This window comes from Mytilus californianus, unplaced genomic scaffold (assembly GCF_021869535.1).
Source record: "Mytilus californianus isolate M0D057914Y unplaced genomic scaffold, xbMytCali1.0.p SCAF_3, whole genome shotgun sequence".
NCBI lineage: Eukaryota > Metazoa > Mollusca > Bivalvia > Mytilida > Mytilidae > Mytilus > Mytilus californianus.
In genome coordinates, this window is record NW_026262679.1 from 37,012,409 (window position 1) to 37,022,518 (window position 10,110).

The following is a 10,110-nucleotide window of genomic DNA, read 5'->3' on the forward strand; positions in this document are numbered from 1 at the left end:
AAAGCCCGAAAATACCGTAAGCCTAAATCCATCAATGGAAACACAACTTTAAAATACTAATGGATTCATGCAGTCGAGAAATATGCAAGACAATGGACTATATAAAAACGAGAAATACAAGACGTAGATATTCTTCAAGGCTGTAAGGTCGTCTATACAAATAAGAATTAAGAAAACTGAATGGGTCTATGAATAATTATATACTACGATCTTCAAAGACCCAAATGTTTCTAAGCACCGGTTTTACTTCCATAACAAATGTATTATTGTCCCCACCGATGAATCCCCAAACAACATCGTGTGTACGTAAGTCACATTTAATACATAATTTCGGTTGAGAACAACATAGATGATTTGATCTTTCCGATTGTGAACTTTCGATGTCTGTGTAGCAACATTTCAGCAGCGCCTTCTGATGGAGGATAAAATTTCCCAGTTGATAAGATATTCCAGAGGTTGTGTTTATTGTCATAATTGATTGAAAGAGGATTTCTGCTTAAAACGAAGCTATTGAACAAAGGGTTCCATGTGGTAAAGTTGAAGTTGTCCAATCGATTTTTTTTACGGATGCCATCACGAGTTGGTTGACCGTTATATAATATCTGTTTTATAGATGAAGATTTCCGTCCTCTTTACCGCTATTGTGACATCACCGAATAAGACTTATTTCCAAATTTATCTTACATTAACAACACGACGTGTGTCACATGTGGAGCAGGATCTGCTTACCCTTCCGGAGCACCTAAGATCAACCCCGATTTTTTGTCGTGTTGATTCCATCGCCATTTCTGTCAAATTCATAAACACATGCATGGGCAAAACGCCTGCATACTGTTCAATTACGGAGATGGAACGATCGGATACATATTGGAGTATTGATGTGTCACATTGTGTGGTCTACCGCTTCTATGGCAATCTTGAGCTGACAACGTTTGATTTAATATCTACCAAAGGCGAAAAATTGCATTCTTGAACGTTTTTATGTGTAGCAAGGTCAAATATTAGCATAGCATTAATAGTTATCGCCATATTTATGTTGTGTTTTGTAGGTTGTTTGTTCGTTGGTTTTTTTTTTGGGGGGGGGGGGTGAGTATTTTGTTTTTGCCATGGCGTTGTCATTATCGATTTATGAGTTTGAATATTACTATGATATCTTCCGCCTCTCTTTTAAATTAAATATAATCAAAGGAATGTATAGAATTCATATAATAATATTCACGGTACCAATTTTTCTGCAACAGATGCGCATTTCGACAATGTCTCTTCAGTGATGCTCGAGGCCAAACTATTTGAAAATCCAAAGTTAAATTTAAAAAATGAAGAGCTTATAAACCAATGTTCACTAATTAGACAATAAAACCAAATAAGAATTGTATTTAAAGATAATAAAACAATATAATTTACATAACATTAATATAACGTTTATGTTACAGGGTAACCTGAGATGAACCCTATTTCTGTTGATGTGGTAGTCAATGCTTTTCTTGTCCTGGTATGGATGTCATCTGAATTGACTGTAATATGGTCGGATTTCTCTTGATGGATCTGTGATGTATGATTGTCCTTGACTGAAATTGCCTGTGTGATAGACATAGATTCAATGTTTGAAAATTCACAAACTTCTGGATACAAAGTTTAAATATTGAATTTATATCATATGAATAATGTAAAAATGATAACAGTATACTCTGTTATAATAAATATAGACATGTAAAATCTTAACAATATGTTGTTATAAATAAACAAACAAAGTAACAAAACAAAGAAACAATAAACAAACACATAAATATAAGAAAAGCAATGTCTTCGTTTTAGTTGTATTTTCAACGAACTCGAAGATAAAAAAAAACTTGTCAAGTTTTAAATTGAAATTCCAGCAAAAAAATATGTTAGTATGCGTACAAATGTACTTAGTTTCGAACTTTTTTGACGGATATTTTTTTTTTGTTGCAATCGTTTTTACTAGAATACACTCATGATAAGAACCTAAATCCGAAATGGATTGATGGATTCCTCGATGAGCTGCAATGATAAGTCGTACTTATGATAATTTGACATACTATTCTTAGGTCGTACCAGTCTTGAGGAAAGTGTTTTTTTTTAATGAGCACATATTTTTCTAATTAAGAAAAATCAGTGTATTGTCAAAAAGTAAAAAAAAAACTGTACTTGAATTGTTAATGAGTGAGATTAAACATTTGTAAATCGCATGGTAAATGTGTCGAAGAAGCAGGATGAAAATAAATCACAGTCGATTCATTCCATGTGAACATTGATACCCGACTCCTAAGTTTCTATTAATATGATTTTATCATTACCAAGTGTTTGAGCAGTGCTTTTAATCCCATAAGATGATCTTTGTATGTGCTGCTGTCTTCTTAAAACCCGAACAATTGCAATGAGAATCAGATAAGCCACCATCCCTATAATTGCTACAACAACCGTTTCTTTAAAATTTTGATCTGGAATAAAATTCAATAATCGTTCCGAGAGTATCACGATACTTTGTCTTCCTAAAAAGGATATCTCACGGATATGAATATGAGGACTGAAAATATTACGATACAATAGAATAAATATGCTTTCAAAATCCGAACAGCAGGTAAACATTTCACCATTTTTGGGAACTGTAATAAAACCATGACAAACGTTAAGGTAATCGAAATCAGTCGTCACTGAAATTCTAAAATTATCTATTACTGAAATTTCGTTTAAAATCAACATATAACAAACATTTGTGCCCACAAAGCCTTTAATAATAGTGAACAGATCCTTAAAGGATTCTACTAGTATGTCTGAACGACACATATAGACAATCTATGGTTTCAAGTAATTTATGTTAACGAAATCCCTGACTTAATAAGAGATGGTCAGGGGAACAATATCGTCCAAAATAGGAAAATTAACTATAGGGAATGAAAAATCATCTATTTTGTCATAAATTTTAGACATGATTTCCCTTGAGAAACTGAAATATCCAAATCATACAAAGGACCACTGAATGCTATTCATATTTGATAAATTTAAAGTAAGTTCGTTTAAAGATTTTCCGCTGTATAGTTAGAAAATGCTTGATGAATTATCCATTCATTATGCAAAATATCATCTTTCACGACTTGCTAACTTGGTTTATAAACCTTACCATCCAGTAAGATTATACACATTTGTAAAATAAAACGTACAGTGGGAAGTTCTAACAGCCCGTACATGTAAATGAACCAATCCCTGTGAGTAATATTTATTTGGTGTAGTCAGTTCTACATGTAAGAATTCACTTTCCTCTGTACACCATTCCTTTAAATTGTCACCGGAATTTCCATTCAATGACTGTAAATATAAAACACATACTACCATTCAACTTCATTTCGTATCATGACTAACTGTTGCCGTTGCTTTTAGTTTAGAGTAGTATTTTTGTGAAAATCTCAGATTGGCGGAAAACAGCCTATTTCATGACCTTGACAATGCTAGGATGCTTAAAGGATGATAAAACGTTTTTCTTATTTTAAACAGATTGAAATATAATAATATGTAGAAGACAGTTATATTTCAGAATACAATGGTATTGACACGATAAATTACGTTTTTCCAACTTAAGGTAGATGGGGTGTCTAAATTATAATCAATAATTTTTTTTAATAATTTGCCAAAATGTAGTTTATATCATGCTTTTTTAAAAAAAATAATAAAAAGAATGGGTCACGGGGCTTATTTTCACGCTACAGGTTGTGCAAAATTGACAGATTTTGTATAGATTATGCATGGAAAACCCAATTTTCTGCCATAAAACGAAAACTACACCATAGAATTTTGAGATAAAATATGAGAAGATAGCTCTAATATTGTGCTTTCAGATAAGAAAAATAAAAAATGGGGTCACGGGACCCGTTTTCTTGCTACATAATAAAATAGGTAAATTCCTAACACATTCTATTGTAAAAGTAACTTTATCTGAATTATCTGCCCTTACATTTGTGTTGCCTCCCCTTATATGGTAAAGTTGGAAAAAAATGAATCAAACAAGAAGTATTCTGTTTTTTGTAAAAATACAACTATAAATATGATAAAACATGTCATTTTCTAAATTGAATTTAAAATTCTTACACATGCATTACCTACTACTCTCAAAATTTGCACATTTTATTAAAGATCTAGACCGAATGTTTTCTGGTATTTCAAAATCCAAGATGGAGGAAGACACCCTCTCTACCTTAAAAGGAAAAACCTACGAAGTAAAAGATGTCTCGTTTTCGATACTCTCATGACAAAAAAATCCTGAATCATTGGTAATAATTTAGTGTTAAGTTAAGTAGTAAATTACGTATAAAACAAGCTAAGAACTAAAATGTGCAGAGAAATTGTTTGATAAATTTTACAAATGCAATGATAGTATTCAGTTGCTAACGACTATATTCTTATGATACCAGCTGTATCTGAATTGTAAAAATTAAAATAACATGTTTATGTGTCCATTTTTCGGAATATTATAGATAAAACACAAAGGGTAAGAATTGAACTGACATTATTGGAAATGTTTAAGTATGGCTAAATACTTCAAGTCCCAATCTGATTAAATTACAGATTATGATTCCACAGAGGAGGATTTAGGGGGGGTTAGGGAATCACTGGAGCGGCCCCCCTTATGAAAATTTCTGGATCCACCAATGGTCCATGCTTTGCTTAGAAGCGAAGCGTAGACACATGATTTGTATTTCAATAAGATTGTTTCAGTCCCAAAAGTATCCATAAAACATGAGTAGCAATTCTAAGGATAGGGTAAGGTGTTTACAATGTTGACTTCCAAGGTTACAGACAGTAATGCTTAGTAAGAAGAACATACCTGTTTATAGTTTGCACTTGTTCCAGTTCCAGTATAATATTTTATGGTTATACCAGCTACTAATAATATCCATTGCTTAGCTTGAATGCAGATTTTGTATCTATCTTGAGGTCTAGAGGAATCTGAGCCACTAAATGTTACTACGCTCCTTTTAAAGTGTCTTTGACCATTCCAAGAGAGTATGTAGGAATGGTCGCTGTTAACACTATAGACAAACTCAGTATCGCTAAAATATACTAAAATCAACCTTAAAAGTATTATGTGTGATTGAAAAAAATGTTTTATACAATATTGTATGCTCACTCGCTGTTCAAACAACAAGTTCTTTAATCCTATTTATTTATAACTACGTGTAAGAGTTTAATTGGATGGAAATTTGACTAGAAAACATTAGAAAAATATCTCTTTTTTCTTCAACTTTGTCAATATTATATAAGGATTGGTGTCACAAATACCTAAAGCAAGGCACAGAACAGCCTACTGTTATATATACATGTCTTAATTGATATACAAAAGGTCTGGTGAGCTCACTTCTAATTGACATAGAGTAAGTAATTTTCAAGTAACATTAGACAAAACCCCTCTTGAATACTTTTTGAGTCCTACAATGTACAATATCTTTTGGTTATTTGTGCTGCTGGATAACTGTCTCGTTGTCGTTTACTCCACACACTATTCATGCAACAGGAGATCATCCTCAAATAGATACATTGTATGATCTAGACCTGTTTCTGAAAAAAAATGTCCCTTTTTTCATAATCTTCAAATGAACTTCATTATTCGAAATAATTTCAATTCAGATTTCATTAGAATGGAACCAAGGAATATCTTAACTATAAATAAGCACATAATTTGAATTTCTACCATATTACTTACAATACTGTTCCCACCCAGTCACAAACTTAAAGGAAAATAGTACTGTTGCATATACCAACATTCCAAACAATGTCCAGGTATTCTGTAGATGAATTAAAAAGGAGAATCTTTAAAAATGTTATAAAAAAATGTGATTTTTGAATTAGTCACTCATATTGAATCAAAACCGTACCATTCTAGGCATCCCTAGATAAGCTTTCACATGGAATACTAAAAGCTAACTGTTTGACCATCCAAACACGCAGGAATCTATGTAACCAAACGGGGCCTTCAGGGAAAGGTGGAAATCAACTTGCCAGAAGGAAGTGAACCTCAAATTTTATCAAAACGAGTTATGACCAGGCCTAGTACATGAAAGTATTAAATGATACAAATATATAAAAATAAACTATATATGACAATAAAATGAGAGCATATACCGATTACTAGGCGAAATAGACGTGTTCCTAAAATAACCTTCCATAACTTGAGTATGCTTGAAAATAAATAATTGGATGTTAAATTTTATGATTATTATAACATAAACTTTTCAAAAATTCCCTGTTGAGAAATTGAGAAATTATTAAGAAACTAATGATCAAACCACCTCAGGCAAAGTTGACCTTATATGCAATTGGATATTCTTGTTGGTCCTTTTTCTTAGATCCCGTTTGATTGTAAAGCTACTAATGTTTCTGCGTAATTATACATCCATGGCTTTCAATTGTTTAGGTTTTGAGCATTCCTGATGAAATTAAATCCAGGAAAGCGTTGAAATTTCGTACGCATTCAATTAAAAAGTGTTAACTATTGTGTAAAAGTATACTTGATACGTGGAATTAGTACTGAATGAATGATTGATCTTTATTCTCATAAACCGTATACAAAGTTACAGAGAAGATAGTATTACAATGACAACAGATATTGAATATGGCATGTGCGAAATACAAATGACTGTTATATAATATTATAATAAATATTTGAACAAAAGTCAAATAAATATATAATTGTTTTTAACCAGGAGGATAGATAGACTTTCACAGAAACAGATTTAACAAATCTATAAAGTTTCTCAAGCTCAACACAATTTCGGGTTAAACATACTTGTTTGAATTTAATATAAAATTGAGAAAGGAAATGGGGAATATGTCAAAGAGACAACAACCCGACCAAAGAGCAGATAACAGCCGAAGGCAACCAATGGGTCTTCAACGCAGCGAGAAAATCTCGCACCCGGAGGTGGTCCTCAGCTGGCCCCTAAATAAAATTGTGTACTAGTTCAGTGAAAATGGACGTCACACTAAACATTTATATTATTATTTCAATTTTGTGGTAAGTATTAGTTTCTTTCATCTTTGAAATAGTTACATGACAGAATATAATGATATTCGTCACCGATGTCAGTTGAGTCGCAATGGTTACAGAATCTATCAGATCTTGGTATGTTATGCCACCTTCCCGCCTCAACTGGCAAACGATTATTCCCACACATCTAAATTTGCATAAGGTTATTAATAAATTAAATGGTAGTACTGACAAATAGTGTTCAAATTTAAAAACATTTTTATACAATCTATAACAGAGCCCCTTTGGCGAATTGTTCATTTCTGTTGACCATTCTTGAATGAACGGGTCTCTTAATCTTAGCTGAACACTTAATACGACCCAACGTTTCTGAAATAAATTGCGACTTTGCCATATATTTGACATTCCACAGTCATCAAAAAATTTCTTTATATAGGATAACCATTTACTGTCATACCATAGTTATTGTGATTTACATACAACAGCTTATGTAATAAACATGATATTGTGCTCTCTTTTCCTTCTTGTAAGCGACACCAGAAATTAATCATACGTGGCTTGACGGTAACTAAAATAAGGTATATTCCCAATTCCCCATACAATTCGGGGTTGAATTTTTTAAACTTAATATATGCTTGCAAAAACGCAAATGAACTATCTGAAGAATATCTAAATTTTTGAATCCCCATATTTCACACTCATATGTTAGTATAGGAACAATAGCCTTCTCAAACATATCTAGATGGCACTCGATCGACATATTATTTAATATGGATTTTCTTATTATAGCATACATTGCTTTAATCGCCTGTTCACGTAGATATTTTCTGGTGGAAAGAAATGAGCCACTTTTAGAAAATTTAAAACAAAGATATTTAATACTACTGACTATCTCAATTTTCACATAACGTGTTTCTGAAAATTAACTTCTTCAGCAAGAAACACAGGCATCAACTATGTGGGTAGGGATAAACAGTGTACAAGGTTTTTTTTGTGTGGTTGGAATTGACATGTGTCATCTTTGATTCATATACACATGAGATACCCCCGGTCGGTTATACAAGGTTTTCGGTGTGCCGTCCACATTTGATAACAACAACGACGCGCTGCTGATGATGATCTTCAACAGCAGGAAAGAAGATTTTTATTTCGAATTGACAAAAATTAAAAGAGAAATCTTTTCAAAAAGGAAAAGAATAAGATTTCGATTTTATTCAAACATGAAAATGAAAAAAAATAGAAAGACGACAGAAAAACTTTTACTGGCAGTTGTCAATTTCGTCGTAGTAGAGATTTTGACTGAATTATACGTGCCGCTTATAAAATGACACAATAAATGTTTATCCGACTGTTACGCAACAAGGGGATACTCTAAGGACCGTTATATTATCTTCTACGCAAAATCCAAAAATATTCATTCATCAGATATTGTAAGTTATTTTTTAATCGGTAATAAAATGGTGTAGTCAATTTTTTTTTTATAAATTATAGATTGTACAAGAAATTTAATATCGTGTTTAAAAGAAGAAAAAAAGCCTGGCTATCTATAGAGATCCTAAGTTTGTGTCCTGTATTATCAAGTTGTACGTTCGAGTTGTGAATGCTGGCAAGATGTGATTATCTGCTACATATGGAAATCCGGCGCTTTTTAACGCTACACGGTAATATGAAGCAATACTGTTTTACATGTATTGGAATTTGCAAGAGATATGTAAAATTTTTCGCACGAAATGTGCTCTCATGGTAAACTCATATTTTGGAATCAAAGTCTTGAGTTACCATAATTACAATCAGAATAAAAAATTTCAATTACAATAGAAATATCTAATGAAACAAATATACATACGGTTAATATAGTTCTAGATCTGGCCACAGTGGATCTGGCTACCTTCATGACTTTCGATTCATCAGTTTATATAAAACTTGTCAAAACGGTTGATAAATTACCCGATCTACTGCTATTTAAATGTACATAGTAGTATTGAAACACGAACACTAATTCTACCAGTAGACAGTACTAACAACCCAAATGACAACTTTTTAAGTAAACACAATTTAATCTTTAAATCAAATTTGTTTATAGTGCCTAATAAGATTTTATGAGGTAGACGAAATTTATCTTAAAACGATTGTAATGAATTTTGATGTCCAAAAATAGGCAGATCGGACATATTTTGACTTTATTTACTGACTACTTTTGTTTGGGATTAATTGTAATTATAACATTATAATGAAACAGACAAATGTTTTTTGTCTCGCTATTACTATCCGGCGGCGGCGGCGTAAACTGTATAAAGCTTTATATTTCAGAAGGTAGAAGGTCATTGTTATTTTTTTTTTGGGTCTGTTTTCTAAGTACTGTAAGCAATAGGTCAACTATATTTGGTGTATAGAATGATTGTAAGGTGTACATGTCTGTCTAGCCAGTATAATCTGACCTTGACCTCATTTTTATGGTTCATTGGTTAACGTTAAGTTTTTGTGTTTTTGTCTCTTTTTCAATTACCATAAGCAATGGGTCAACTATATTTGGTGTATGGAATAATTGTAAGGTGTACATGTCTGTGTAAAAGTTTTTTTCTTACCTTGACCTCGTCATGGATCTTTAAAAATGTTAAGTTTATGTGATACTTGTAGTCATAAAATTAATGGTCAGTAAAACAGGCGAGACATTTCGGCTTGTGTACTTTGTTTTGTTAAGATAAACAATAATTTTACCTGGCGTAGCCGTGCATAAATGTATTTCGGCATTTCACTTAGAAAAATGACTTGTTTCATGGAATAAAACGTCTGATTTGTAAACTTTCTCTTTTTTCTCTGGAAGAAGCTATCAAAAAAAAATTATTTACTCTCTATGTGGAAATTTCTGTGAAAATATAAGAAGTGACGATTCTTACCTTTCATACCTTTAGTTTCATTGATAAAAAATAATATGGACTCGTCCAGTGTCCAGTTTGGAGTTTATTTAAGTTACTGATTTAATCAATATACGTGTATGAAAAAAAATCAACAGTCTGAAGGTAAACTAATATTAACTTAATCCAATCAAATTGCGTATGATTCATTAACACTGACCGGTCCACGTCATAATAAGTAAACTGGGTAGGGAG

At 32.1% G+C, this 10,110-nt stretch overlaps 1 long non-coding RNA gene across 1 annotated transcript; it reads right to left on the minus strand.

Annotated features, from left to right (window-relative positions):
- Window positions 1–1,356: 1,356 nt before the first annotated feature.
- Window positions 1,357–8,923, minus strand: LOC127734495 (uncharacterized). Its single transcript, XR_007997629.1, has 5 exons — window positions 8,847–8,923; window positions 4,841–5,798; window positions 3,183–3,327; window positions 2,319–2,462; window positions 1,357–1,578 (listed from the first exon to the last, which is right to left on the minus strand). It is a non-coding gene; the product is annotated as an uncharacterized LOC127734495 (long non-coding RNA).
- Window positions 8,924–10,110: the final 1,187 nt, after the last annotated feature.